This window comes from Thunnus albacares, chromosome 17 (assembly GCF_914725855.1).
Source record: "Thunnus albacares chromosome 17, fThuAlb1.1, whole genome shotgun sequence".
In the NCBI taxonomy this organism is placed as follows: Eukaryota; Metazoa; Chordata; class Actinopteri; order Scombriformes; family Scombridae; genus Thunnus; species Thunnus albacares.
The window spans coordinates 28,124,915-28,132,339 of NC_058122.1; the positions used below are offsets into that span (position 1 = coordinate 28,124,915).

The following is a 7,425-nucleotide window of genomic DNA, read 5'->3' on the forward strand; positions in this document are numbered from 1 at the left end:
GGTGGAACAGCAACTAATTAACTAATGAACTGGAAATTCAAAGTGGTATAATGTATAGATTTTAGTTACTTTACATTTAGCAGTGAATAAGCAGAGGTGGAAATTCAATCTTAAGGGTGAAGTCTATTTTCTTCTTCAGTGTGTCAGAGCAATGTTGAGCTGCATTTACAACCTTCATATAGCAAGAAAAATCCTACACTGGATAATTCACTGTGAACCTCTTAAACACTGTTTTTTGTCTTTTATACATGACAATTTTTAACCTGCATCCTCAGGTTCAGGTCTTTGGAGTTTCCATCTTCTAAACTTAAGGGCTGGACACAAAAACAGATTTTTTAAAATCACAATTCTTATTTGAATGATCAATAATCGATTCTTGAAATCCAGAGATTGATCTTTGCTTTTTGCCTTTACTCAGGAAACATATACATGTGCACTGTGTTGTGTGTATGCAGTGGTTAATTGTTGTAAATGGTTCAGTAAGATGTGTAAAATGTCAACTTTGTGGAAATTGAATTATTTCAATGTGCAGAAAAATCTTATTTTAATTTTAAAAGTAACGTAGATACTAGCTGCTATATTAACTGACTTGAGTCACCACAGTCCTGTAAATTGTGATGTGAATAGTTTCAGTCTGTGGACCTGCTGCAGTTTACCGAACTCAGGATGGTCAGCTGACTCTGGCTGTCTCATAGGGGATCTAGAGATCACATCTACAAGAGGAACAGACTGAAAAAAGACTCCACACACTCGGTTTGTGTTTGTTAATGAGGTATTATCTCTGACTATGAGATGTGAAAGCAGCCAACTGTCTGCAGGCATCAGACTGATGTCAACACAAATACAAACAGTGCAGATTAACTAATGAGTAGACTTTCAGTTTCTGCTGTCTGTGCTCAAAGTGATGAAGTTGAAACAGCAGGTAGTGGCAGTCCATGTGTTGCTTCATGGGATAGCATTCATGTTTTTTAAATGTGCATAAGGATGAAGCCCCTGCAAGTGATGCAAGACTTTTATTATTGTTGCTCAACTGTTTTGCACATGTAGGCCTAAAAATGATAGATCTGTCATGTTTTAGTCTTTTTTGCATTTTTACTGGTGATAATATGAGTGTGTATAGATGGAGTCACTGGTGGAGCTGCAGAGTTTAAGATGTGAAGTCACTACATCTTTATTGAAATAGCACCATATTGTCATTAATAATAATGAGAGCTCTTTTTCACTCTTTGTATTTGACAGTTTTTAACTTGCATTTTTTTAAACTTCTACATTCTAAACCGTCTTCAGCTCTGAACATATTAAACATTGAAAGATTTCAAACATGAACTTTGTCTTCTAAAGTGACATTATTTATTTTTTATTCAGATTGTGGCGCTGCAGCTTATCAGAGATCAGCTGTGCTTCTCTGGCCTCAGCTCTGAAGTCCAACCCCTCCCATCTGAGAGTGCTGGATATGAGCTACATCAACTTGCAGGATTCAGATGTGAAGCTGCTGTCTGACCTTAAGGAGAGTCCACACTGTAGACTGGAGACTCTGAGGTCAGTAGAGAGTTGGACTCAGTCTGTGCTGCTTTCAGTAGTACTGTGTTAAACACAGTTAGTATCAAAGCAAAGATCCAGTATTTTGGTGAACCTCCAATCTTCTCAGTGGCTGCTTTCCTCAATGAAGTTGTGAGGGGAGAATGGTGACAGGCTTCAGGATTGGACAGAAAGACAGAGAGAAAACAGTCAGCCCATCAGATCAGCCAGAAGCTTGTTGTGATCATGTGTTTGAGTTGATGTGAAGACGACTGTTGTGTTCCTGTTTGCAAGAAATAAAGCTGCATTACAGCTGACAGCCTTACAAGATGTATAGAGACAGTGGTCCTCATCATCAAACTGTCGTACAATCAAATCTGATCTGAAAGCATTTGTTTTCTCATTTTAACACCAAAGAATTGATCAGTTCATCTTTGTCTCTTTGTCAGAGATCAGTCTGACTGAAGCCTGCAAATCACTATGAACCATCATTACATTTAGTAGCCATGTGGTCTTTATACAGGCCAGAACCTCTGCTGAAGTCCAGGCATCACAGATCTTCAAATCCCAGAGATTTTGTAGCTTTTAAACTTTGATAACAGTTGACATTTATCAACAGTAAATCCATCAGTAAACTGGTGAGTCTGTGTTTCTGCGGTAATGATGTGTTAATGACTCTCAGCAATTTATTTCCTCTGTGTACTTCAGTGAAATCTGCAGAGTGAACAGACTTGATACCAAAAGTCTCTGCAGGTCTACGAGCTTGGAGTTCAGTGTGTTCACTCCAACACATAAACATGAGAGCTGAAAGGAAACTAGCTATGCTGCACAGCATGGCCACTTCTGGTCTGAACAGGACTGAAGCCCCTGCTGCTTTTTATACTGGATGTGCTGCATCACTGACCGACAGCTGATGAAGTGAGTCTTAGTAAACACTGATTTATGACCTCTGTTGTTTCTTCTTCTCTCATCAGATGGTGATGATCTCTGTAAGAGTGTGAGTGAACATCCAGGAGTGTATGTTGAGAGAGGATCAGCTGTATCCTGATCCATCTGGACTGGATTCTGGATCTGGATTTTGTCATCTTCACTTAAGTCTCTTAACTGACTACAAACTGAACAGTTAAATCAGGATTTTGTTGAAATCAGCACTTTACAGATTTGTTATACAATTTTTTTATCTTATCTTAAAAGATGAAAAAAAAAACAGGTGTTATAAGTCAGACTTTGACCCTGGGCCCATATTTATCAAGTGTCTCAGAATTGCACTGAGAGTTAAGAAGGACTAAAACTAATTTATGAAGCAGAAGAGAATTTACTCTGACTGTTAGCAGGGGAAGGATGACTCCTGGGAGAGAGTGAGACGACGTTGTTTTACCAAGTAATTTGGTGTATTATGTGTATAGGCAGGTAACCAGGCAGGTAACTTACCAAGGTTATGTAACAAAACTATGATGCCAAAATTCATTATAAGATGATATTCACAAACTGTAAAGAAAGCCCAGTCCTATTTTCACCATTAAAACATATTAAAATAACATATATTAAACTAGCACAGAACCCTGGTGCTGTCAGACTTTGAACTAAAACCAGGAAAAGGGATCATATTACTCCATTTCTATCATCACTTCACTGGTTACGTTTGTTTTAGGATTGATTTGAAAGATTTGATTGATTACTTTTAAAGGCTCTTCGTGGCTCCAGATTAAATTTCAGAGTTGCTCTGTGTGTAAATATTAAAGGTATAGGTATCTAGCTTTTATATGCAAAAACATGATGTCAAAATTAATAGTTTATATCTCATAACGATATTTAACAAGTCATTTGCATTAAGCTGTAAGTAAACACTGGTAAGCCAATCTGGTGGCTTTAACAATAACTATTTAATTTAAAGTTGTAGATGAGATAATTTGATTCAACTGCGTAATCCAGCCCTATCCAATCACATCCATTACATCTTGTTTTCAACATTAGTGCAGTAAAAGAAAAAAAGATTAGAGAAAAAGTCCAAAAACTGAAAACAGATTTGTGTATCAGAACTTTGTTTTTTCTTCTTTCCTCTCCCATTAATCATCTCACCACCCCTCAGAGGGGCCCGACCCCTAGGTTGGGAACAGCAGCTACAACAGTAACATGCTGCTTACACACTGATGCTTCAGTATTAACAATCTAATGATGCCATGTACAATAAAGTAATGCAGAGAAAGTAATGGTTCGGTCCCTCTTACTGATATATTAACTACATCAAATTCATAATACATTTGTACTTTTACTGTAGTAGTATTTTTCATGCAGGACTTTTACTTGTAATGGAATATTTTTACATTACTGTATTGGTACTTTTACTGAAGTAAATAGACCACAAAGACAACAACTCCATTTTTGTTCATTTATTTCTCCAAAATTATTTGTTACGTTTCTGTACAAGTCATTTTTATGACACTCCTCCTGCATTGAACCTGAACATCTTAAACCCGGCCTCCTGCTGTTTTTTTTTGTCTTCATGTCTGACAGACATACATCCATCCTGCTCTGCACACAAACACCAACTCTATATTCATCATCATCATCATCATCATCATCATCATCACAGCTGCTCCTCAGTTTATCAATCTGCTGGCCACAAACAACAGGACAGTCAGGTGGTGGTGGTGGTGGTGGTGGTGGTGGGGGAGGGGGGGGCGAGAGGCTGAGGCAGTAACACTGGAAGAGTTTGTCCCACAGAAACATTTAAAACTGCACCAGGAAACTTATGGACCCAAACAGAAGCAAGGAGTTATTGAACAAAGGAGAAATAGCTCTACAGTTCCCCCTAAACAACTCTTGGACTAGAGCTGAAATGATTAGTCGATTTATCAATTAGTCAGTTGACAGAAACGTAGCAACAATTTTTTAAAGCCAAAATGCCAAAATTTCACAGCTTCCAGCTTTTCAAAAGTGAATATTTATAGTGAACGTATTTGCTGGTTTTCTTTGTCTTTGTCAGACAAAACAAGACATTGTGGGAATTGGTATGGGCATTTTAAACCATTTTCTGATATTTAATTTATCAATTATAACATAATCGTTGAAGCCCTACATTGGACTGAAACGTGACAGAAAATTAACTATTTTGATAATCAATTGTTTTGATCGTTTTTTTGTTTTTTTAGCAAAAATGCCAAACATTCCCTTGTCCCAACTTGTTTTTTTTTAATCTCATTGTGAACATAATATTTTGGGGTTTTGGACTGTTTGTCAGACAAAACAAAAGAAGTCGATTCATCGATTAGTTGCCAAATATTAAATTAATTGCCAACTATTTTGATAATCAATTATGCTTTTGAGTCATTTTTTGAGAAAAAAATTCTCTGATTCTAGCTTCTTAAATGTGAATATTTCCTGGTTTCTTTAGTCCTTCCTTTAGTATGACAGTAAACTGAATATCTTTGGGTTGTGGACAAAACAAGACATTTGAGGATGTCATCTTGGGCTTTGGGAAGCGTGATCGACAGATTTCACTATTTTCTGACATTTCATGGACCAAATAACTTATCGATTAATAATAGTTGTTAGTTGCAGCTCAAAAAACAAAACATTTGAAGACGTCATTCAACTAAATCTTATACACTGGTCCTTTCGTACATTAATTGTAGAAATATTGCTGATTAAATTTCTAACCACTGACTAATCAATTAATCATTTCACCTCCACAAGAAAATATCCCAAAATATTCTGTTGGTTTTGACAACATGAAGACACAAATAGAGACCCTGATGTCAGTTTCCAGACTGTCAGTAAACAGTTTACAGTACGATCGAGTTTTATCCCGATTATGATTTGATCCGCAATATGACATCTACATGGAACCTGGTTCTTCATTTCCTACAGAGAACGATCAGAAACCTGGATGTGTCACATTTCTTTCTGAAACTCCAGTTTGTGTTATTATCTTTACATGTGCAACACATAACCTGGAAACTCCAACTTCTACCAACGTTATCGACTCTCCACACAAGTTCTCTTTTGGCCAAACGGGCGAATCTACAGCATCGACTCTTCTCTCTGTTGCAGCCACAGGAGGTATTCAGACTTAAATCTTACCCAGTGCAGCTTTAATTGGCAGATATAACACAAGTAAGGAATGGTCAGCACTGATTGAAACTCATTTAAAAAATAATAAAAGCATTTTTTTTTAAAAAAAAAGGAAAAAAAGAAAGTTGGCAATAAGAAATCTCACTGTTCAAATATTTCTTGAGGGTTTGAGGATCAGGAGAAAAACTGCAGATTCCTACCAGAACATTTCCCTCCACACAAATCAAAAACAACATTTTAGGTGATGTGTTTTTCACCCTGAATGTCTTTTAGCGTCCCCACATGGGATTAATGTCCAGCATGATGTCCTGTAGTGCTGCGTCAGCGGAGGGGGAAATTAAAAAAGGAACATTTTCCAGCTTCCACTCTGGATTCCCGCTCTCTCCTCCCTGTTCTCATTCATCTCTTAATGTCAGCATTTGCACAAATATGGGGAACAAACTTTTTTTTTTTTTAACAAGTCTACTTTTTCTTCCCCACCCAAACATTCTTTTACTATCAGTGCAAATGAGGTAGACATGACAACTAAAGACAGCATCAGATCACACACAGATCGACTTTCTGCAGCAGTGATGGAGTCACGTGACAGGAGACACACTTCAAGAGATCTCACATCAGTTATTTATCACGGCTGGAGAAAGCGACCAGATGATTGTTTATTTTCTACCTATTCGGACTGTGCTAAATCAAATGATGAGGTGTTTTTATTTAGAAAAAGAGGAGTGGGGCTTTTTTGTTGTTGATTTTTGGGCAAGTCTTTCGCACTGTGTCAAAAGAGTGCAAAAAAATAAAAATAGTCTTTATTTTACAGGTCCCTTAATTTTATACAAATTTCCTGGAAATTTTCAGAGTAATTTGAAGATATTGAAAAGTAATTATTAGGAGATTTTACAGAGTAAGGGGAGCAAATTGATATAAATTAAAGGAAAATCAGGGAAAAAGTGTTATGTTGGTTTAGTTGGTTGTTATATTTGGGTTCATAGTTGTAAATTAGCAAAGATTCTTAATAAATTAAACTCTGACAAAAAATACTTTGTTTTCAGTGTAGTTTTGTGTGTCAAACCATATATTAGAATATTGGGTTTTTTTTATCCAATAATTTCCTAAAAGTAGCTGCTGTGTAACTGTTGATTCTCAGGACATTTCTTATGTGATTTGATGGTATACAGGAAATACTCTCATTAGAGAGCTTTTAAGAAACAGCCTATAATATGCTAACATGTAGTTTGACACAAAACTACACAGTGAACACCAAATTTTTCTGTCAAACTAAATATATAAACACAAATATGATGACCAACTAAATCAACTTAACATTTTTTTTCTGATTCTTCTTTAGAATTTGTACCAAATTGCACTCTCTCTCTCCGTAAAATGACCTAAAAAATTAACCGTTAAATACCCACAAATTATTCTGAAAATTACTTTAAAATTAAAGGAACTTTAAAATAAAAACACGGCACCGAATGTAGTGAAAATCTGGGAATGCGACTATGGACGCTCCACATTTTAATACTGGCTCAAAAATAATAATAAAAAAAAAGAATAAAAATAAAAAAGTAGAATGCAGCCCTGCCCAGTAGACTCTTCCCCTGAGACCTCGACAGGAATGCTGGGAAAGGTAGTCCTTTTGTCCTCCTTAAAAACATTAATATTGTTTTTTTTTTGTTTTTTTTAATAGCTCTATCACAGTAACATTGCGCGTATTCCCCACCTAGTGGTCAAAATTGGCAATTACATTAAAAAAAAAAAACTTAAAAATTAGCATACAACATAAATATTACAACTGCAGTAGTAGTAATAATAATGATAGCATCTATTTGTCTGCATCTA

At 36.1% G+C, this 7,425-nt stretch overlaps 1 long non-coding RNA gene across 1 annotated transcript; it reads left to right on the forward strand.

Moving 5' to 3' along the window:
• Positions 1-115: 115 nt before the first annotated feature.
• On the forward strand, positions 116-2,969 carry LOC122966415. Its single transcript, XR_006398393.1, has 2 exons — positions 116-1,539; positions 2,493-2,969. It is a non-coding gene; the product is annotated as an uncharacterized LOC122966415 (long non-coding RNA).
• The last annotated feature ends 4,456 nt before the right edge of the window (positions 2,970-7,425 follow it).